General features: G+C 43.0%; 1 long non-coding RNA gene across 1 annotated transcript; it reads right to left on the bottom strand.

Annotated features, from left to right (window-relative positions):
* Positions 1–1,608: 1,608 nt before the first annotated feature.
* LOC147709711 (uncharacterized) lies at positions 1,609–21,254 on the bottom strand. Its single transcript, XR_015296727.1, has 4 exons — positions 21,121–21,254; positions 18,346–18,492; positions 2,629–9,535; positions 1,609–1,889 (listed from the first exon to the last, which is right to left on the bottom strand). It is a non-coding gene; the product is annotated as an uncharacterized LOC147709711 (long non-coding RNA).
* Positions 21,255–24,993: the final 3,739 nt, after the last annotated feature.

Below are 24,993 nucleotides of genomic sequence, written 5' to 3'. Positions count from 1 at the left end.
GAAAGGTTTAAGGATGAGGACACTTGCCCCTCTTCCAAATGAAAGAAAATATTGGCCCAAGGGGATGGGGGCCTTGGGGGCCCCCTAGCTCTTTACAATTTAACAAATAAATCGGGTCATGGTGATGCGGTCCCTGGGGCACTTAAATGGCTTGAAGAGGGTGGCTGCACGCTTCTCTTCCAAAACACAAAACATATAAAGCAGGAATGTGAAATGAACAGAGTAGCTAGTTATTTCATATTTACTGCTCCTCCGTTTTAGCAATTTCTTTCTAAGTTTATGGTGCCCCTAGAATGGGCAGGGACATCACTAACGTTTAATAAAATGTTGTGGGGACTTGAGGGAGTGTAGCATCACACTAGGAACTATTTTAGAAAGTTGCAATAAGTCTCATGACCCCAGGGGTGCTCTCCATATTTTTTAAAGCACACCAAAGTTGAAGCGGTATGCTCTTTAGCTGGGGTGTGAGAACTTCTTCTGGTTAGTTCTAAGGCTACATTTTGTGTTTTGAATAAAGTTAAGGTAACTCAACACATGTTTACGGTTGTTTTGAAGAAAAAGACTTTATTTAAAGTATTATGTAACAGTCCATTTTTTTTCTATCATCCACATGGAAATACATTTCATTATAAGTACTGATAAATTATTGCATTGATTTGTTGACAAAGCCAATGGGTCGACTTTTATATAGTGATGTGCTAACTCCTTGATAAAGCCATAGACCTGCATTTTATATTTTGGTATTCTGATCCTCTGATAAATCCAGAACTTCCGCCTTACTTAAAATTACACCCTTTACATTGTTAATTTATGTTAACATTATCCTACAAAATTCACTGAAAAAAAAAAGGTTAAAATGAAATAAATTCAAGTAATCTTAAGAAACTATGATTCAGACCCTTGCCTTGCACTTCCTATATCCTCACATAATACATGACCCATGACATGTTCATAAACTGCATTGATAACATTCCTAATGAGATCTGAAACAACATCAATAATAACAACCTTGTGCATGGTGGGGCATGAGTAATAGTTACTTTGGGGCACAAGTTACAGTTACCTGAGATTGAGATTTTTTTTATCATCAGGCCATATATCAATCTATAGATGTATAGACAGATATATAGCCTGATGACTACAAAACACTGATGAGCTGAAACCTTTCATACAAAGGCAATAGACTTATCTGACGTGAGCGCCAGGTATTATTCAATTTAAATTGATATTGACTTATTAAACACCGTTGTTCTGCTCATCTCACATTTAGACGTGTGCTGGAAACAGGTGCTGACAAATAGGTGACGGTGCTGAGAACTGGAAACCACCAGCTCAAATTGAGCACTGTGCCATACTAACTAATTTTATATAATTATGTATTCATTTTGATTTTTTTAACTCATTTGGTTAATTTCTGTTGGCTAGCATGGTTTACCTTCGACTTTTAAAACGTGTTTTTAACTTTACATTTTAATAATTGAAATAGAAAATGCTGTTTTTTATTGTACATGAAACCTTTCACTCTGCATGCCCTGACAACGTCTGTGGTGTAAAAATCATAAACAAATGATAGACCAAAGCAATTATGACTAAAATCAAGGAGAGACATAGAAGGGAATAGTTTTATTTCGGCACCATGAGGGCTCAAAAGGCTGGGAGATGAGCTAATCAAACATTAGACAATGATTTAATTTTAGACAATTAATAAAATAAGAGACTACATTTTGAAATGCACTGGATAAGCACTTGAAATAGATCAGATGACATAAGCTGTGCCCAAGTATTCTCTATTAAAGCAATTCTAAGTTCTTCCCAGCTTCAAGTTACAGCGTCCTCATTGCTGTGTGGACCGGGCCATCTTCAGGTGTTAACTGGATAAGTCCTGGGATCTATAGAAAGAAACACATCAGCAGTACTCAATAGATGTAAGGATTGCACCAGTGACAGTTTAGTGTGAAACAGTTAATAGATGGCTTCTGTAATAACATCCAAGTTTAACTAAACATGTCACTACTGTAAATAACTCCGAAACAAACAATACATTTGGATGGTTTCCCAATACATGGATGTGTGCAGGCACTGTTCATAAAACGTGCCAACACATTCTTCATACAAGTGACACTACAGTAGGGTTGACATAGACAGACTGTAATGTGAATAGCATCTTCCGGGTCTGAAGATTAACTGCAAATGCCACCTAAAATATTAAAAGAAAGAGGAACTCCTCACTCTTTCTTTTTTTTGTCTTTGGCTAATAAGAGATTCATGGTACTCTGTTTACTTATTTGGAATTTACTACAGGAGAACATGACTTTTTCTCCAGACATTGTAAATTACAAAACTGGCCTCGAAAGTGAGATCAACATGCTTATTGTGGGTTTAAAAAAAGATAACAAGCTGCACTGTGGTATTTTATTATCCTAGTGCATCTCTCACATTTACTCTACATATCTTTATCCAGAACTGCTACAAAAGAAGTAGCAACACAGCAAAAACGTAATTAGGTGTTCAGAGGATGGTAATGAAGTGGCCATACATTATAAAGCATAGATGGCGGCCGCAAAGATACAGAGCGGCGGAGCTCTCCGTGGACCTCTCTCACCCCCCCTTACCCCTGCAGGTACTGACCTGTGCCAAGGATTTTCTTTCAACGGGCTGTGCTGCTCTCCTCCTTGTGCAATTTAACGCGGTATGCTGGCCAGATTCTTGGTGCCTGGAGAAGACAGGATTGCAGGATGGTTCTCATCAGTGCTGGAGATCGCTTCATGACTGTGTTTCAGCATTCTTGGAAGGTGGGCCAGACTCACCAAAGATTTTCCCAATTGGTGGCTGGCTTCAGATCCGGTACTGCCTGGGTGGCTGCCTGTATCGAAATACCATCAAAGCCTGCAAACTCCAGAAAGACAGTAGAGAAGTGCTTTCTGCATCTACAACACTTGCTTTCTGTGCAATAGCCACCATACAGGAATCTTCTCCTGACAGATCGCCGTAGGGCCAGGTAAGCCAACTGATCCTCATGTGGGGAAGCACAGGTGAGAGAGTATGGGGCTGGAAAAAGGCGGAATCAAGTTGCGACCAAAGGCTCCAGGGCAGGTTTAGGCACGGAGGAAGGAGCCGTAGGTCTTGGTATTTATGCTCTGCCCATGCCACAACCTGTAATAACCAAATTCTTTGCCATCAAGAATCCTGTGGGTGGGCCAAGTCAACCTGGCACTATTGAGAAGCTGCGTAAGTCAGACCTCTTTGACAACCTGGCTCCTGATGATTGGCAGGGAAAACTTTTGCGCCAGACGCAGACCCATGTGATTCAGGCGGGACATAGCCTGGGCCATGTGAACAAGTCAACTATATCCCTCAGCCAGTCCCTCTCGAAGGGGCAGGGTGCAGCAAGGGGCACAGCATAGATCAGTGCAGAAAATCAGTAGTGACTGATCTCACCTTGGACAGGGTAGATAAATTATTCTGCTAACTCATATTTGAGCAAAACAAACCGTACAAACTCTTTAACCACGAAGTCCAGAACACTGGAAGCACCTGAAACAGCACTCAAGCACCAAAAGCACCAAAATGCCTGTAAAGGCAGCACAGAACCTCAGAGGAGGAGAGTGAAGAATTCAACCAGTAACAGTCTGAAATGGGATTATTCCCTTACCAAGATGGTTGGGACTCTGGAGGAAGCACAAACTCTGAACGAAATAGTTGCATCTGCCGTTTCATCTGCTGCACAGCCAACTGTGATCATGTCTGCAAACCCTGAGTTAAGCTTAATTTTGGAGTCCATTAAAGAACATGGGGCTGAGACATGGGCAGACAGCAAGAGGGCAAGAGATTCAACGTAAAAACTTGAAGTCGCCTTTCGGAAGGTGGGGAAGGAATGCACTGAGATTGGGAAGTGCCTTAGCTGCATTGAGGACAGGACCACTGCCTTGGAGGTACAGGTCACAGATGTGAAAGAGTAAGCCAAAATGCATGAGTCCCAATTAACAGATGTACAGTGGAAGCTGGAAGACATGGAAAACTGACAACATAGGAATAATGTTCGGTGTCTAGGAATTTATGAGGGCCTCGAGGGTGATAATATACGCTCTTATATGCTGTTTCTCTTAAAGACTGCCTCTCCCAAATTGTTAGGATGGGACTGGGCTACAGAAGTTCAAAGAGTACACTTGTTCCCAATGACCTGCAGTGAATAAGTTCAGGGTGACAGGGACTCAAGACCACAATGGGCTATCTTAGTATTTTTTGGCAACATTTTACTCTGTCAGGCTATCTATGAGAAAGCCGCCCGGATGCAAGATGGACGTACCTAGGATCGTCATTTTTCGTGTGCCCTGACTTTTGCCATCCAACTGTCGAATGCCAGTGGCATTTGAGGCATCATTTCAGGATGCTAGCTTTGAGGCATATCTATTGGCTCCTGCCACATTGAAAGTTATTGTTAATGGTTCTGTTAAATTCTTTGCACTGGAAATTTAAGCCAAAGAATATCTGTGTCAGGTCTTGTCAGGCTGTAGCAATGTATACGTTCAGGGGGTCTCTTTATGAATTAGCCTGATTACAGTAATATTAGTGATGGCTTTCCTTTTTTTTTGGTTTTCTTTTTCTCTCTTTTCTCACTAGGCACTGTTTTGAGGTGGTAACTAGAGGGATTACATCTGAGAGGGGACGGGGAGAGCCATGCGGTGTTGATCTCTGGTCTCCATCACACAGACCTATTTGGTCTGGTGGCTTTTACTAGTTGGGGGTGATGGGAGGAGGTGTGGGGCTGAGTAGGGTGTGGGGGCTTGTCACGGAGGGGGAGGGGGTTGGGAAGGGGGTGGTGAACGGTTCAGTGATGGTGTGATAATGAATACACAGCAAATGGATGCATGTGTTAGTGTGATTATGTTTTTTTTTTAAACAGCGGTGCTATGAATATGGATATAGCCAAGATAGCGTGTATCTAGTAGTTAAGTGTAAAGTAGACCCTGCACAAAACACAGGGTGGTATATGCTTCGGTGGGGTGGTATTGACAGCTGGCTTTGACAGCTTCTATGAGCACTGGCTGGATTGTGAATTGCCTCTATTAACATCTGCGGGCTAAATGATAAGGTAAAAAAATGCAGGTACAAGAGGGTTTAAGCTTTTGAGGAGCAGATGTGTATTCTCTACAAGAAACCCACATTGCCAATAAGGACAGTGCTCTGCTGAACACTTTTGGATTAACAGCAGTTTGCCATATGACACAAGAAACTAGGACCAGGGGGGTTGTGACCTTAGTTCAAGTTAAAGGAAATTCTATCACCCCCAGCCGTAACGCTGTAGATAAGCTGGGAAGATGGGCAATAATGGAATGCAAGCTGGGCAGATGGTCTTTTACTCTATGTACAATTTATGCCCCAGTACTAGATGACCACAGTTTGTTTAATTTCTTGGCAGCCAAACTCCCATCTTGACCTGGGCCATTTGTTGTTTGTGGGGACTTTAATCTAAATGGCTCAAGGGGTGGGCTATGTAGCAGTGAAGAAAATTATGCTGGAAGCAAGTCACAATACTTTAAATCCCTGAGTCGTCTGCAGAAGGAAATAGGGATGATTAATGTTTGGGCTATACTATACTGCCAGGAGCCCAGATTCCAAATTCCTTTACTGAAACAGTGATGATTAGCTTCTTGAAATAGGCCAAGTCAAAAAAGGATGCAAACTCCTATCACTCGATTAGCCTCTTAAATTATGATTTTGAATTGTTTATAAAGATTTTAGCGCATCGTCTAGCCTTGGTAGCTCCTACAAACATTCATAATGATCAAAAGGGTTTTATTTTGGATAGACAGATTGCAGATAAAATGCATTATCTAATTCAGGGATTAGATCCTTTTTTAGTACAGAGCAGGAAGGTAGCTATCATAATGCTGGACCCAGAGAAAGCATTCAAAAGCGTCCAATGGATTGCCTTGTTTACAATTCTAGAAATATTTGCTTTTTCAGGTGCCTTTATTTAAGTTGGAAAAAAATGTAATATGTGGGAGCAAAGACAAGCATAATCATAAATACCAGACCAGTAGGATATATCAACATAAGCTGCAGGACACCCCAGGGCTGATCTCTTTCGCCAATTTTGTTTTCACTGTTTATTGAGCCACTTGCCTGCTCTATCCGCTAGGACATTAATATTATAGCTCCGATATCCGAGATAGCTAAATGAAATTGTTTGCAGAAAATATGGTTCTGTAGTTAGCTGTGGATAAAATTAATATATCAAACGCAGTCGAAAAATTAGCTAAGTTTTCTAAATTTGGAGGGTATAAATCATGCGAATTCAGAAACTCTTCTTTTTAACTGTTCTGTAGACATATTACCTCAAACTATGCAATCTCATTACTCCCCGGCAGCGCCTACAAGATAGTTAGGGATTTTTGTTACCACTAACATAGGGGATCTGTTCACGTAAAATGTTACTTTACTTAGACCTCTCTCCTTGTGATGAATTACTGTAATAGTAGATTGCAATAAATGTATCTGTTAACGCAGACCTTTCTCTAGAGTGATGGCTCAGTGTAGTAGACAACAGACTCATCTCAATGCTCACACCTTTGTCCAGGATGAAGAATAATTTGCCTCGTGGGTAGTGACACAGTGGCCTGTCCACTAAAACCTCTCTACTGGTTGTATGCTGTAGTGGTTTGTGTAAATCTGTCAATTGCAGTAAAACAAAACACACACTACCACTGGAGTCAAGCTTTCCTGGCTGATGACGGCTAATAGCCAGAAACCGGTCCTAGGATGCTTGATTCCGGTCTAGGGAAGACATGGGTTGGTAGTTCGGGCTGGACTGTTCCCATGAGGCACAGGGTCAAGACTGATTTGCATATGTCCATGTCTGAACTGGGGTGACATGATGAGCAAAATAATGATGGATTAAACCCAGATCTGTGACTGGGGTGAATGTTTTGCCAATGTGCAAAATTCCGTCCATCATCTTGTGTGTTTTGCTGTTCACCCTATGTGGGAAGGATATGCCCAGACGTGGGTCCCGTGCTCACTATGCCACTGGAGTCAAGCTATCTTGGCTGATGACGGCTGACAGCCTGAAACCGGTCCTAGGATACTTGATTCTGGTCCAAGGAAGACATGGGTTGGCAGTTCGGACTGGACTGTTCCCATGAGGCACAGGGTCAAGACTGATTTGCATATGGCCATGTCTGAACTGGGGTATCGTGGTGAGCAAAATAACAACGGATTAAACCCAGATCTGTGACTGGGGTGAATGTTTTGCCAATGTGCAAAATTCCGTCCATCATCTTGTGTGTTTTGCTGTTCGCCCTATGTGGGAAGGGTATGCCCAGACGTGGGTCCCGTGTTCACTACGCCACTGGAGTCAAGCTATCCTGGCTGATGACGGCTGATAGCCAGAAACCGGTCCTAGGATGATTGATTACGGTCCATGGAAGACATCTGTTGGCAGTTCGGGCTGGACTGTTCCCATGAGGCACAGGGTCAAGACTGATTTGCATATGGCCATGTCTGAACTGGGGTGACGTGGTGAGCAAAATAACGATGGATTAAACCTCAGATCTGTGACAGGGGGTGAATGTTTTGCCAAAGTGCAACATTCCGTCCATCATCTGTGTGTTTTGCTGTTCGCCCTGTGTGGGAAGGGTATGCCAAGACGTGGGTCCGGTGCTCACTACGTCACTGGAGTCAAGCTATCCTGGCTGATGACGGCTGATAGCCAGAAACGGGTCCTAGGATGATTGATTCCGGTCCAGGGAAGACATGGGTGGGCAGTTCGGGCTGGACTGTTCTAATGAGGCACAGGGTCAAGACTGATTTGCATATGGCCATGTCTGAACTGGGGTGACGTGGTGAGCAAAATAACGATGGATTAAACCTCAGATCTGTGACTGGGGGTGAATGTTTTGCCAAAGTGCAACATTCCGTCCATCATCTTGTGTGTTTTGCTGTTCGCCCTGTCTGGGAAGGGTATGCCCAGACGGGGGTCCGGTGCTCCCTACGTCACTGGAGTCAAGCTATCCTGGCTGATGATGGCTGATAGCCAGAAACCGGCCCTAGGATGCTTTATTCCGATCCAGGAAAGACATGGGTTGGCAGTTTGGGCTGGACTGTTCCCATGAGGCACAGGGTCAAGACGGATTTGCATATGGCCATGTCTGAACTGGGGTGATGTGGTGAGCAAAATAACGATGGATTAAACCCAGATCTGTGACTGGGGGTGAATGTTTTGCCAATGTGCTACATTCCATCCATCATCCTAAGTGTTTTGCTGTTGGCCCTATGTGGAAAGGGTGTGCCCAGACGTGGGTCCCGTGCTCACTATGCCACTGTAGTCAAGCTATCCTGGCTAATGACAGCTGATAGCCAGAAACCGGTCCTAGGATGCTTGATTCCGGTCCAGGAAAGACATGGGTTGGCAGTTCAGGCTGGACTGTTCCCATGAGGCACGGGGTCAAGACTGATTTGCATATGGCCATGTCTGAACTGGGGTATCGTGGTGAGCAAAATAACAACGGATTAAACCCAAATCTGTGACTGGGGGTGAATGTTTTACCAATGTGCAACATTCCGTTCATCATCTTTCCAAGTTCATGAATGGTTTGCAATAGACTAGCCTATATGGTTAGACATATTACTTTGGTCATTAGTGATTAGAGTGGTTGTTCAGAAGAGAAAGAAATATCAACTGAGAACTGACTCCCATTGAGCTCTGTACTGTACATCTCTCACATGTCTTCTTCTTATTTTTAACCGAATCGCTGCGGCGGCTTTTCCCGCTGTGTGCGGCAGAATTCAAAGAGCCATTTTACATGACGAGCTCAGCTCGTCATCAGCAGCGAAGAGGTTAAGGCATCTAAATGGTATTTTATGAAGAATATTGAAGTATACGTCAGTGATATCATTTGAGATGTCATTAGTGATGTCATCTGGAATGTCACTGTCCATGTCATCAGTGATGTAACATGTGAGGTCATTAGCAAAGTATTGAGGGGATTAGCAAAGCATTGAGGGGGTATAAGTTATAGTTAGGTTAGTAAACTGAACCTAAACATAACATCCCTTTAACCTATGTTTTTTTCAGAGAATTTCAAATGTTTTTTCCTAGCTATAACGTCCCTGTAACCTTTGTTTTTTTCGGTAAATTTCCTCCTTATCAAAAGAAAATGCATTGTCATACATCCTGAAAGGTTGCCCAACAGCAGAAACATTTCTCAGGTGGGGAAAAGCAAAGAGAACGGTTAGTGAGTTGTGCAAATTGTTGATGTCACCAATGACTTGGATCTGTACTGGACAGTGTCAGCCTCTCCACCTACGGCAGCAGGTCACACAACAGCAGTCACTGCCACTTTCAACTGATTTTGTGTTATTTTATTTTCTTCATAGCGCAAAACTTGAACAAGGGTATTAGAGCTATGTACAGCGGAACTGGGCTACTCTATACATTGTTTTCTTTTCAGGCACAGTAAGCTAATGTGATTTCTTTCCAGACAAAGAGCTGCAGGACGACTGCTGAACCTGTGCCATGTGGCAAAAACACTGCCTGAAATCAAAAGGGGAACTCACTTTTAAGATATGCCATTGCACTAATCCATTTAACCCAACTGTAGTCAAAGAAAGACAGAGGCGCTACATACAGATCGATGTTTAAGGCACACAATTAAATTTTCTCAGCTAGCTCTTGACAGCAGCCAAGTGCTGCGAATCTAACAATTTAAAACCTAGCAAAAAATGTGCTTGGTGCAGTGTACTTAAAAGAAAAAAAGAAAAACTAATAAAAGTGCAGACTTTGCGACCAGAATTTGCAAAGGAGAGAGAAAAAACTACTTTTACAAGGTATGATTCATTATGAAAAAAGGTTTAGTACCTGCACTTAGATCCTCAGACTGCACTTCTGAATTCAGGCTTTGCACTGCCTGGTTAATTCATATTAATTACTCCCTCTCTGTATTTTAATGAGATGCTGTCTATGGGTTAATCTAGAGGAACCCCTTATCTCAGTTCCAGGTTCCCTACTAAACTCATTGTGTAACCTTGGCCTGAGTGACTCCCTATATCTTTTATTTGCATTGGATTCATCATGACAGGGAACTGAGAGTTCTTATTGGTCAGCTAAAGAAAGGAAAGGCGTATATAGAAACTGGTAAGCAGCGAACACTCCTCTCCCTGGGTCCTCTCACTGTGTTCTGGGCATTTAGAAGTGAATGCCATTGGCTTAGAAGCAGGGCTTTAAATGGGAAGATACTCGAAAACACAGAATATCTGCACTTCTTACATTTGAAAGACATTTCTCAGCAAAAGTGCAATTTAATGTTTTTTAATGTTTTTATTGGCATTTGTCAATATAAACAATACAACAACAGCCTTGGGCAGGAGAGTGGAGGAAACAGAGGGGAGTTGGCCGGGAAGGAAATATGTCATGTAGAGTGCAGCATGTGGCGTATGGTTGGTAATATATCAGTGTATCAAGAAGAGAATGGGGTGAAGATGCCACAGCATCAAACATTGAGAGGAACTGGTCATCAAGGTAGAGGACTGAACACAATCTAATGCCGGGTATGTGTGCAGGAGCAATGGAACTTTTGTCAGAGAGGGGTGGTATCATGGGATTATTGGCAAGCAGAATGGAGGGAGCATAAAGAAGTGTCAGCCATGCTCTCTTCCTCAAACCCTCCCAATCCCGGGGCACACATTCAATGGCATTGATTTCAGCCTTTAGAGCTTTGTACTGTAAAAACAGCTGAGTCGATAGGGGCTATTGAGCTGTGTGGTCTGTCTCAGCTGCCATGTGTGGCTGGAATGAAGTAGGGTAGATCCAGTATTAGAAAAACTGGGCCTTGGCGAATAGAGCCTACAGCTTCATGTTTGGTGCCCCCAGTCCACCCTGAGTGAGCAGTAAAGTGAGGAGCTCCCAAGAAACATGTGGCTGCCTACCTGCCCATGCCAAAGTCACCAAATGAGATCATAAATGCTTGAGGAACTATGCCATGAGATGGAGGGGGATAGTAAGGAAAAAGTAAAGGAACTTAGGGAGAATAACCCTCTTCGCAATTGTAATACGGTCAGCTAGAGAGAGTGAAAGTTTGACCCACAAAGGTATTCTGTCCTCTAGCAAGCACATGGCCATAATTTGCATGCCGTAGTTCTTCTGGATCATGACGCAGCCATAAACCCAGATATCACACTGGATCACCTGCGCACTTCAGGGCAATACTTTTAATAGGGGAGTAACAGCACTTCTCATCAGTAAACAGATACTCTATAGTTCCTTTTCAAGCACTGATGAGTATGTATCACTTGCCATTCCATCTCACCTTGAATGGGGAACTGTCAAGTGGAGGTATTAGGCCTGGTTAAGAATCCCCATCTTTACATGCTCACATTCTTAAATTACATCTCTCCCTTTAACATGATGACAATTGACACACATTAAAACTCAGTCTGCTTACAGTACCACTTTGTAGGCACTCTATCTGAACACCTTGGACAGTCTGTACAAAGGTTAAGTTCAGAATGCAAGATGCTGTTATTTCCTTTTTGCCGCAGGGTGATAGAGCTATTACTATAGAATAAACAATGGCGGCCTGACTGGAGTTTTAGCATGGTTTCATGGAGCATGCTATTATATATATATATATGATATCAAGCCTTTGTTTTGTGGAACATTTGGCTGGCACTGAGAGGTTGGTTCATGCCAGATGTCCGTCTTAGATGATACCTGTCACCTTGTTCGAGGGATGCTGTCCAACTCTACACCAAGACGGTTGGCTTGCTCAAACTTACCCACAGTTAATGGGGAGCTAAACCATCCAGATTGGGATTTCGCAGATCCACTCAACTTAGAACACAATAGTGTAGAATGCGCTAAGGAGGACTACACTACATTACAATATTTGTATTCATGCATATAGGTTTCTGTAATCAGCAAAATAGTTGAATTGTTCATCTTCTTCACCAGTCTCGTAATGGTAATCACATTATTCTGTTTCCTTCTTATCAATCATTGCAGTGCAAGTATTTTACTCAAGAATCACAATGCTTCAATAAATACTGAAACTGCATACAGTGTATTTATTGTATAACTCTTTGGGCATGCATAAGTAACTGAGTGAAAGGGTTCTAGATCTGTTATCATGATTTCCTTTGGGGATGAGGGTAGTCATGTTTTGAGGTTGCACATCCATTTGTTTCCTTGTAAGGTTAGGGGTACAGAAGGTGCACTGTGAGCTAGCAGGAATACAGGCCAACATATCCTTAGGGGTGTTCAGAATCAGTCTTGAACCAGTCCAACGTTTATGTTGTCCAACAAACACACACTTGAAAAGGATAAAGTATACGACCGAACTTGTCAGAAAACATAAAATAAGAAAAAAAACTTCACCATGCGATATCGCTGTCTGAGCTTTATCCAGACAGTTAACATGAAGCATCTTTCCCCTCAACAGCCGGTGCTGGTTCCTAAGCTCAAAAACTGTTTACATATTTTGGTCAGAGTGCAGCCTGTTGCTGTACCCCATAGGGCGCTGTCAGCTTTATCTTTCTAAAGCACCCTCACTCTCTATTTTTTTTTCCGATTTTATACATCACAAGCTCAAGCCAGAGGAACAAAAGTTCACAGCAAGCATTAAGAGGCAGGCCCAGCTTGAGCCCCCCCCACACTGCCCTGGGCAGCATGACCTCCCCAGGGCACCAAATACAGGGGTCTGTTGGGAGCCCATGTGACCACCACCTCCCCAGGACTGTGCAAATGATGAGAGGGGGGCATGCACCCCCACTCCTGAAGCCCTCAATGGCCCTGGAGACCACCACCCCCCAGGGTTGGCTCCAGCAATGTCCTGGTGTGCCCACCCCCGGGACACTGCAGTTTGCAATCACAGGGCGGGAGCACATCTCTGGTCCTGTCATTGCAAACTTGTGCTTCATTTCATAGAAGCCAGAGCAGAAAGCCTGCTCTCACTTCCATGAAGTGAAGCAGATTGCTTTTGGACAAGGGGAGCTGCAAAAGCAATGCCGGCTCCTGCAGGAGGCGGGTGCCGCCTGGGACCAAGGGGGCATTGGGGGTCCCCACATAGTCCCCAACATAAGACCAGGCCCTGGGGGATGAGGTCCAGGGGCCAGCAGTGGCCAAGGGGAGGGGGACCGTGCAGCCCCTTTCCCTATTTGTATAGTTTTAAAATAGAGGCAAAGCCCCAGGGGATGGAGTCCCCAGGCCACAAATGGACTCAGGAGGGGGGCCATGTGGTCACCATCTTTATAATTATACTATTATTTTATTAAAAAATAGATGGCTATACCCCTGGGGATGAGGTCCCCAGGCCAAAAGTGGCCAAGGGAAGGGGGGCCATGCAGCCCTTCTTCCTTATTTTATTTTATTTTTTAAAGAAAGAGGTAATTCCCAAGGGATGAGGTCCCAGGCGATTTTTTAATAATTGAACTGGGGTGTTTTTTTTCTTTCCAGTTTAGATTTGTGACTCTAACGTGGCTCCCAGCGCAGCCCTCCTGTAACGTTGCATCGGATTTGCAGTTCCTCCTTAAATAAATAATTTAGTAGAATATAATTTAGATGGTAGTTGTACATTTGTGAAGTTATTTTAAAAAGAGAGTATGATTGAAGTTAATGAGAAGATTAAAATTGATAGAGTTAGTAAATATATATAAAATAAAAAATATATGCTTACACTTCAAAAGTGTATTGTGTTGTAGTAATTGAATTCATGCTTTTGCAGGTTCGCCAGAGGTGCGCGAATCCACCAAAAAATTAAAAAGAGTATGTATGTGTTAAACAAATATAGATTCAATATTGTGTTTAGTGTGGCAGTAAAAAGAGCCCTTGTTTTTATTATGAGTTTTTTTGTAGCTACTTGTAAATACGGTTCTGTGAAGTGTACTCCATCACTTCTGTAGATGTCATACATATCAAAATGTATATTGTTGTTATAGATGGAGTCCAATTGTGTAAAAGAGTACAATCTGTTAAGAAGACTTTATGCTCCTAACTGGTAGATAGGCGTTTATGAGAAACACGTAGTGTGTCCATAATGAAAATATGTCAAATATTTTACTGAGATTCAAAAAAAGAAAACAATTCAAGAGAATGATGAAACTGCAAAGAAAATTAAAATGGACGCTGGGGATGATATTGTAGGATACCAGTGAGAAAATAATATAGGTATCAGCTTTAACACTAATGTCATTATAAATGTTTTCTTTTATCTAGAAGATCTTCATCATGAAATTATGGAAAAATAAGTAAAAATATTCTGTTCTTTACTGCATTATATTTTTCAAAAGTTGGTAACTGATAAAACTAAAATCCATACTGCTCCTGGCATTCGGCATCTTTTGGATATTTGTAATGCTTCATTGAAATTTACATTGAACATACAACAAGATGCACAAGAGTTTCGTATGTTTCGTATGTTTATGCTTGCAGTATTGGATGATGAAGAAATATAAATTGAAATTTTGTTGGGACTAAGTTACAGATGGGATCATAAATGTGAAGAGTGTTAATTTTCTTCTACCACTGAAATAGACACTGAACAATTCATATACTTGACGATACCAGATTGCAAATCAGTGTCTTTTAACAAATTAGTAAAAACAGCTAATCAGGATATGAAATGTTTTCATTGTAAATCAGAAATGTTGTCAACATTATGTATAGAAAGATATGAAAAATATGTCATTTTAACGCTACAACGTTGTAGAGCAAATGGAACAAAATTGGAAACCGAAATTAATATTAAAACATGTTGTGGCAAGTCAAGTTTCAATTTCAGGAAGAACTTTCAAAGCAGTGGCTATTATTGTCCATAATGGACCTACTACACCATCTGAACACTATAATGTGTATTTAAAGTGCAATAAAGGATGCTCATTTGGAATTCAAATGTAGGTTGCCTTTCGAATTACCAAATTCATATCTCTATTGGTAAGATTTGAACACAAAATAACAATTTGGAAACATTATTCGGCCTATTGGGAAGATGTGAACAATTTGTGTTTGGATTATATTATTGTTTGTGCTAATTCATATTGCATTTGGAAAATTGTGTTTGAAAGAAGTAGTTTATATATTTGATCTTTAAATTATACTCGATGTAAATGAGTGTGTATATTTTAGAAAATGTACTTGAAAGAAATAAAAGACTTAATGTAGTTATAGAATGTAATTTAAAAACTGTAGACAAGTAAACAGATAGTTACACTTGTTCTAAATAATGCTCAATGCTTATTTGTTTTACAATCTTGTTGATTGATTTTTTTTTCCCGCTGTTGTATGATGATACTACATTGAAATCACTGTGTATGGTGAAATTCAGTAGAATCTGAGAACAGCAAGAGAGGGAAACTGAAAATGTTATGAAATTCTAAAATTAAGTTTTGTTCTTAAAACTATAATATTATATTCAATAACAGTTTTTCTTATTTTTTACAAAAGGTACTGGTGAAGTTTGAAAAGATTTTAAATTCTGTTTACAACAAAACTACTGTAAAATAGTTCCACTGAGTTTTGTATCTTCTTTAATAAAAAAGGTAAGGTGAAATAATGTAATAAGCATGATAATGTGAAGTAATGTTTACAGTCACTTTTACTGCAATCATCCCATGCACTCATCTATAAAGTTACTATTCCCACAGTTTTGCAATCACCCACACACTATTCAACACTCATGCAATCAGCTACACATTATCTGTACACTCTTCCAATCACCCAGGTATTACCTATACTTTTCTTCAATCCCTCAAACATTACCTCTACACTCATGCAATCACCCAGGTGGTATCTATGCTCGCCTCTAATCACTAGGCTAGTTCCATGCACTTATAAAATCACCCAGACACTACCTGCACTACTCCAATCATCCAGGCACTACTACTACACTCATACAACCACCTGGATATTACCCCTGCACTCATGCAATCACCTAGTTTTTAAACATGCACTCCTTTAATCACTCAGGCAGCACACATGTACTTATAAAATCACCCAGGCACTATCTGTGCACTGCTCCAATCACCCGGGAACTACCCCTACAGTCATGCACTCTGCGAGACATTACCTATACACTCATGCAATTACCCAGGCATTACCTATGAACTCTTCTAATCCCCCATACATTACCCCTGCACTCATGCAATCACTTAGGCATTACCTATGTACTCCTGCAATTACCTACACATTACCCCTGCACTCATGCAATCCTGTATGCATTACCTATGCATTCCTCCAATGACACAGAGATTACCCCTGCACTCATGAAATCACCTAGGTATTACCGATGCAGTCCTTTAATCACTCAGGCAGAACCCATGTACTTGTGAAATCATCCAGGCTCTACATATGCACTCATGCATTAACCCAGGCACTACTTAAGCACTCCTGTAATCACCCAGGAACTACCACTACACTCATGCAACCACCCAGACATTACTCTTGCATTCATGCAATCACCCAGGAAATAGCTATACAATCATAGAATAACTCTTGCGCTGCTGCAATTATCCAGGCACTATCCTTGCACTCCTCCAATCACCCAGTCAGTATCAATGCACTTAGAAAATCAGCCATGCACAACTTATACACTTTTCCTTTCACCCAGGCACTACCACTACAGTCATGCAATGACCCAGACATTACTCTTCCATTGATGCAATCAGCCAGACATTACTCATGCACCCCTCCAATTACCTACAAATTACCCCTGCACTCATGCAATCATTTAGGCATCACACATTTACTCCTCCACTGACCCAGACATTACCCCTGCACTCATGCAATCACCTAGCTATTACCCTTGCAGTGTTTCAATCACTCAGGCAGTACCCATGCACTTATAAAAAAATCAACCAGGTACTTCCTTGGCACTCATCCATTAACCCACACTACTTATGCACTCTTCAATGCACTTAGGTATTACCCATGCACACCTCCAATCAGCCATGCACTATCCATGTACTCATTCAATCGCCCAGGCACTATGCTTCAACTCCTCCAATTACTCAAGCACTTCCCTTGTACTCCTATAATTACTCAGCAATACCCATGCACCTATAAAATCACCCAGGCAGTACCTCTACACTCATGCAATTACCCATGTATTACCCACGGATTCCTCTAATCCCCCAGGCATTACCCCTGCACTCATGGAATCACCAATGTATTAACTATCCACTGCACCAATCACCCAGGCTCCACCCTTGCACTACTCCAATCACCCAGGCACTACTCATGCAATCATGAAATCACCCAGGCACTACCACTACACTCATGTACCCACCCAGACATTACAGTTGCACTCATGCAATCACCCAGGCAGGTTTTCTTTAATCTGGCACATAGTAGAAATTGCTCCAGGGAGACACCAAAGGCCTCCAGTGCCTCCTAAAAAGGAATGAATGTTTCTCTGGGGCAAAAATCTCTCATTGCTCGGCGAGCTCTTTCCCTCCATTGTGCCACTAAATTATTTAGGGTTATTGTTTTTTACAGCAAAGCAGCTCATATTTCCAAGTCTCTCAAGTATGGCGGTTCCTAAATATTCTTTTAACTATTGATTTCCACAGTTTACCTATTTTTCTTATCATGCCATATCTGCTAATGAATCTCTTTTAGACATTTGTTTTTTGTTTTTTCAGACTTAGTGGCAAATTTACAACCCCCTAGCACCACTAGACCGTTACTTTTGTGATGCTCTGGTGGCGCTGTGTACTGACCCATATTTACAAGGCCACACAAAGCTACTTTACGTGGCTTTACGCAGCCTTGTTAATATGGCACTGCTTCACACAGTATTCTGTGTTAAAGGGAGGTGTCACGGGTGATGCTGTGGGTGTTTGCACGCAACACCCATGGCTTCTTGACTCTGCCCCAGATATAAAAGGATTTTCAAATCTGAGGCAGCGCCGGAAACTTTCAAGGGGAGGCGTTAAAGTGGCGCAACGAGGAGAACTACTTTTACTTCTCCTCATGTTTCGCTCTTTCTATCTGTGCTGCATTCAGCAGCGAACAGACAAGGAGCAAAACACCATTGAAGGTTGTTTTTGTGGAGGAAGGTATCCCCTCCTGCACCAAGACAATCATCTCTGCAACGCGGGCACCCTTGCACCATGGTGTAAGGGTGCCTGTGTGGGTGCATGGTTGCTGTTTTAGCGCCGGTGCAGGGGAGAGCACAGGGGTGCCACTTATTCCTTTGAATGCGACACATCCCTGCATTTTTTAAACGACACAGCTCGGTGCTGCACCATATCATTGTAAATATCCCCCTGAGCCAGCCGTCCGAAGACTCGCGTCTTGGAGGGCCAGTGTAGGTTAAGGTGATACAGTGTTTAATGCTGACATGGATACTGTACCTGACGTCACTTGATCTGTGCAGCTGATGTTGCAAAACATCGGACAGCACTTCTGTCCTATTGGGCATACACCATCGCACCTGCAATAAGTTGGCATTGGAAATATTTTGCAAACAGGTCCTTTATATATGCAGTCACCGCGTCGGTCTGTGAATAAGAAGATAGCAGGTTAAGAATTCAACTGATGTGTCATTCACAGCCTGAAGATTACCAGAATCATCGTCATCATCACCATCAGTCTTAACAAGAGTCTAGCAGCAAGTTTGTAATAAGCATAGCATGTAGTGGTCCATAGGGACCTCACAGGGCAGCGAAGAACAAGCATAACATTTCCCAGCAGTTGTGGAGGCGAAGCCTTTATACTCCTTTTGACCACCACTGCCTGAGGGCAGCCCCCGGAGCCTTCAGGGCTCTCACCGCCCCCACAGCAGGCGGTTTGGTGGGTTGCTGGGGAGAATTGTAGGACACCCCTTGGTATCCCTGTGGTTGGGGTGTGCTTTATATCTCAGATCAGGGGTACACCAAATATTCCTGACCATGCTGCAAGACCCTTAAAAACCTTCCCCACCGGAGTTACCCTGGCTTGGAGCTTTGGTTGCAAGTATCACTCACTGTGGAATGCACTGAATTCCTAAAATGTTGTTGCAGTTTGCAGGTTTAATGTACCAAATAGCACTGTAAGGCGTGGCATCTTAGTTTGTGTTTGGAATGGAATTCAAAAAAATGCCCCTGTGACTAGTCAGGCCAGCACCGGCACCCCAGGGTAAGCTGCTGTCCTGCGACCTTACTGTTGTGTGACACAGTGCCAGCACATGCTGCTCGGCTTCCAGGCGCACTGAAGCCCAGCCTCCACCATACATTCGCTCTGACTGAGAAGGGGGCTCCTTGCTCGCTGTGTGACTGGAATCAAGCTAGCCGTGCAGGTCTGTGCAGCATGAAACTCCAAGCTGAACTCTGTACATAAGGTTCGCACACAAACATGGCTATTCCTGTATCACACCAACTTTACTGAATTATGCATGCACCGTGGTTTGCTTAGAAACATTGTCCCTTCGACTTTGGAAATCATTTTTACTTCTGTAACTTTCAAAGTATGAGCATTACCCACTGCAGCATTCCGATGAAGGAACACTGCACTACACACACCCAACACCAGCTGTTCTACAGTTAACGACACAACGAGAGCCCAGAGCATCAGTTGACCCAAAGCGCTGTGGATACCTTCCCCACTAATGGAAGGGAACCACCTGCTGACACAGTCATCCTTTGAGCCGCCATCTTTGTCGTCCCCACAGGGGTCTCAGAGATGTGGGTATACTGGCTGCGTTGCTCATAAGACAACGCGTTCACTTGATTTCCAAGGCTAGTTCCCCCACCTGTGTAGAGCTGTCTGATCTTGGGCAACTCACTTTATATATACGTACCTGATGTCCGTGATATGAATACATTCCAAGGAGCAGGTTTACAAGCCGCTTGCAACACTTTTGCACCACCGATGCGTCACTTTTGTGACGCAGCGGTGGCGTAATAAATACGGCCAATGTACAACGTGACGCATCTAGGAAGATGCATCACGTTGTAAAGCCCTGCGTCACATTATACCTGCGTCAGGTGTAATGTATTGAGGGTGGGCGTTCCCATGCAGTAAAGCCTCGTAGAAGTGACGCAGGGAAATCTACAACATTTCACTGCAACACTTCTATGACGCCACGCTGGAGCAGGCGTAAGGAGTGATGCAGTGTAGTGGGAATAGGCCTCAAAATGCATTGCTGGAGTTGCGTCGTGCTTGAGACATGAGTCTAGCACTGCCTGACTTTTGCCCCAGCAGATGCGTCAGAATTTCTGAAGCATCTCTCAATTCCTGCGCCATGGTGTGCCGTATTTTAAATACAGCACATCCATGGTGGCGCAAGGGTTTCTCAGGGTGGCGCACTACAGATGCGTCACTTTCTTGTAAATCTGCCCCCATATACTTACAGAGAGTCTTGAAACCAAGCAAGGTCATTGGTTATGATGGTGTGTTTGTCTGGATCACAGCTCCTGCTCCCGTCTTTAGAACTCACCATCTCTTGTGCAGGCGCGCTGATACCACAGGTCTTACCTCCCTGTTCACTGACCCCCGGCCCTGGGACTCTGCTTGGAGCAAAGGAGTCAGCGAACAAGTGCCGCCTGCCAAACCCAGCCAAAGGTCTTTGATATCCCTACTGCCTTACATTTAGGTTTTATACTATCTTAAAAATAAACCGTCACAGGGGACTGGGAAATCAAAAGCCACATTTAGGAAGGCGCTATCTCCCCACTGCAGGTGCAGACAGACTGATGACTTTAGACATATTTATTTATTCATTCATTTGAATGTTCTTTGTGTTTTCCCTAAAGCATTGCCTGAAATAAGTAAACACAGATTCATCATGAGAGTAATGGTAGGTTAAGAGGATTCAGGTCAGAAGGATGTATTTGTGACAGAAAACGGGGTTACAGGTTATATTTGAAGAACTGGAATCCCAGTGAGATGGGTATATTCAAGGCAGGGGGGTCTGGGTCAGAATTCTGGGGTAACTGGACTGGGTTACTGGAATCAGGTAAGGGCCTGAAGGCTGACACTAACTGATTTGGGATTAAGGGTGGAGTGTACAGGGAGTAGAGAGAGGAGTGAGCAAAGATAGAATGGGGTCAGTGCATGAACAGATGTATACAAAAGGGCCAAGAGGTCAGGGGTCAAGCCAAGTGATAAAGGGCCTAGTAAGCAGCCATAAGTAAGGAAATACTGTTTACCTGCTGTCTTCGGGTCATCACAGACTGAGGGGCTATCACTATCAGCCGCCCAAAGTAGCCACATGCACAGAGGCAGAAGTGCCAGGGAAAGGTAGTTATTGCCTCTCTTCATCTTGGCTCCCAGACCTGTGTCTGAAGCCCAGTGAGTGTGAGGCTCAGATTTATAGCAGACACATTCTGCCTTAACAGGAAGGAGGGGGCCTGGCCCCCTTGCAGGTATGAACCAGCACTGCTGCCAGAAGGTTTCTCAACTGGGTCATTACGAAACACATCTCCCACTGGAACATTCAACAAAGTAGGTCAGATACATTTAATTGAGACATTCCCAGGCCATCTAATTACTTTTTACGTCTCCAACTGATTCCCACTTCCTTCTGCCCTGGAGGCAAAGACTGTTGATCCTGCAGAGGAGATGACGCAACCGTGGTGTTGATTTCATAAGGTTGACTGCGTCACTTAGCACTGATCCCCTCATAGTTCATATAAAGGGGGTGTAACAGGATGAGAACTGGACAAACACCACCAACTTTTCCACGCAAAGCCAAACCAGCTAAAGTCATGCAAGAAGGGAGGCTTTGATTTATGTGGCGTCCTAGAGCCAAATGAGAACAGCGAGAAGTGCATGACAACAGGAGTGAGACTCCCATATGGAATGCATGTCTTTGCCACAAAACATAGACATAATATGCAAACAACCCCTGGGCAGTCATCTGTGTAAGGAGAGTTAGTATTCAAGGGTATGCCTCTAGTGACAAACACGTGCACGTTATCACTCCCTCACCCTTGCACCACGCAGCAACACAAAGCAATGTTTAGCTCCACACAAACACGCCATATTAAGCACTGTAGGTGCATGCATCACCCAGAACCATGGGCGTCCGCAGACATTTTTCCAGGGGGGGCAAAATGTTAACGTCACCACTATCCTCCGACATGATGTGTGCCAGGTGGGGCACAAGAAACACTGGGGCGCAGAACTAGGATAGACTCAATTAAATGCCAGGAATCCAGGACATGTTACTGACCCTGCCACAGGCCAACAAACACCACCTGAAGGGAAAAAGCTAAACTTTCTGACAAGGTGCTTTATCTCTGTCTGCTAGGTGTGCAGACTTCTGGGTCCTCGATCCAACAACAATCAAGGCTGTCTTCAGCACGATTCGATTTTTATCAGAATACTTTAAAACAGCCTATGATTAAAGCACCAGATTAAATATACTGTATGCACAGTTTATGTTAGGGATTATTTGTAGCACACATATTTACCAATATTGGCTTCCTGGTGCTAGAATTCATGATAACTTTTATCCAAAGTTAAAGCACAACGTCAAAGTTAGTAATAAATAATGCAGCAATCACACCCGCTAGTGATTTGCCAGTGGGTGCTCCCTTTACTAGAATTCCCCGGGCATTGCTAAATTTTACACATTTTCAATTAATTTATACAAAATAAAATGTATAGGTCCAAATTTTAGCTATATTTTTGAAAAGAAACTTAGAGTCCCTCTACGTGTAGTCAATGTGAAACTGACATTGTGCGCACGTTTAGGAATATAATATTGGCCAGCTCCCTTATGCGGAAGCCCGGCACCGTAACTGTGTGGCACATGCGGCGCCCGCAGCTGCGCCACATCACAGTTCCCGGGATGCTGAGTCTTACACAGTGGTCGAAGTGGGGGAAAAAAAGTAGGGGAACAGTGGATGGAGAATCAGAGGGTGGGAATAACCGAAGGATTGGATCTGTGGGTGGAGCCAGAGGTGTAGCTAGAATGCGCAGACATCCCAATTTCTAGTATTTGTTTGGCATTTCACTGCCCAGTTTAATCAACCAATGGATACACATGATTATTTAAGGTTATAATGAGCTATTGACATTAAAATAAATTCACAAAGTGGGATATGCTTCTACTCACAGAATGTACCAAATACGATAAAATGTGGAAACACAAGATGTTTGTCTCTGAGCCATGGAGTTTCTTTCATCAGCACTTCACCCTTTTTGAACAACAGCAGTTCAAACATGAATGGCAAACTATCCTAGTTTGCAAATGTTTTCTCTAAAATTATGGCTCTGCCACATTTGCCTCATAATGCAAGATCTGCTGCATGATCTGACCATTTAAACTAATAAATTGTTTGTAGCTCAAACATATCAAAAGTTAATATAAAATGTGACTTGTGTTGCTGCGGAGTGGATGGCCTATTGTAAAGGTTGACTGGTCACCTTTCTCACTGCTGCGTTTGTATGTTACACTGGTACTAATAAAGCAAAATCTTTCCAGAGACTGTTAGCATGTGTACACACGTCAAAATAATAAAATATCTGAAAATATACTGCATTACGCTGCAGCCTTTTTTTTAGTCAACACTATGGCATGATGTTGTCATCCCTTGCTGCATAATTAATTCCAGTGGCCCCACAGTAGGCAGCACATGTTAAAAGTGCTTGTGAATGAAGCAGAGAGACTGTGAAGTTTGCGATCTTAGTTTGGTGTGCGTTCAAATCCTGCATTGCCAATCCCTGGTGAATTGCAGCTATTGCTGCTGAAACAAGGCCAATGGAGGTACCTTTGGGTGAGGCAGACTGGCCTCAAGGGCAGGGCCAGCCATAGCACTGGTGGTGTCCTGTGCATTACTGTTTGTTACTGCCCCCCAATGACCACCTCTGCCATGGATTCCCTCACTACCACCCTTTAACTGTGCCCTCCAAGTCTTCAGAACCACTCTCTCTCAGATGCATTTAATTTGATTTACAACGCCACTCATACCATTGTAGGGTATCAGAGCACTTTACATCACACACATTACACAGAGACAATCAATATGTGTGTAAATCACTGTATAGAAAATGTTACATAAGACTAAGGACTACAAGGTGTATGAGTCACATAACAACCATACTAGTAGCCCGTATAGTTGTATAGTGATTGGTCTGGAGAAACACAATACCCGGAATTTAAAACATAATACCATGGTTGGGGTTCTCCTTAATAATCAGAATTGATTTCTGTCCAAAAGACATTAGGATAATCAAAGACTGGGGGACGGGGTCGGGGGGAACATAACTCTCTAATTTATACCTTGCAGTTTCTATGCAGCTCTTAGATGACAGTTAATAGCTCACTGTTCTAAGTTAGGATTTTAACTTATAAACTGCAAGTAACAAAAGGATCTCTCTGACAAAAGCAGTAGCCCACTGACCTATTTACATTATGTGCACTTTGTGATCTGCATGGCGCATGTTCTTTGCAGCCGGTACATTAACCCTCTAAGCTACCTTTCCATGAATCAAAACTTCCAATAGATAAAATTCTGATCTCTCTCTAGGAAGAACATTAATCACCTGAGTCAGCATGACATTTTTATTGTTGCCGAAAATTGCTGGAGGCCAGGAAGGAGGCAGCAAGGGTTTTTAAAACCATAATAAACTTGCAAACATGATGCCTTCACCTAAAGTCAGCAACCGGTGCGGTCACACTGGTTGCACCACCCTAAAGCTGGCCCTTCTCAAGGGTCCTGTGACCTCAGTGACTGTTGTTCTAGGGTGTGCTGCTTCATAGGTCTGCCCGCAAGACTGGAGGTGAACTTCAGTATGGATAGTGGTGGACAAGCCTTGAAGGTTAGCCTACACTTGTCATGCTAGGGTCCACCTGCTGGTGCGAAGACACCAGGACTTCTAAGGGGTTGCGAAGCCTTCTAAGGTCTAGCATGTGATTGTGCTCTCGCAGGAGAGTGGTCTGGTGGGCTGGTTATTAAGGCTGAACCTGGTTCCCAGTTCCAAATTCAGCATCTCTGACCATAGTGCCACATACTCTCCCCCACTGAACACCATACTGCCCCACTGAGAAAAACTCCCACTGTTTTCAACTACAA

Source organism: Lissotriton vulgaris, chromosome 6 (genome assembly GCF_964263255.1).
Source record: "Lissotriton vulgaris chromosome 6, aLisVul1.2, whole genome shotgun sequence".
NCBI classification, from domain to species: Eukaryota; Metazoa; Chordata; class Amphibia; order Caudata; family Salamandridae; genus Lissotriton; species Lissotriton vulgaris.
This window is presented reverse-complemented; position numbering and strand designations above follow the sequence as displayed.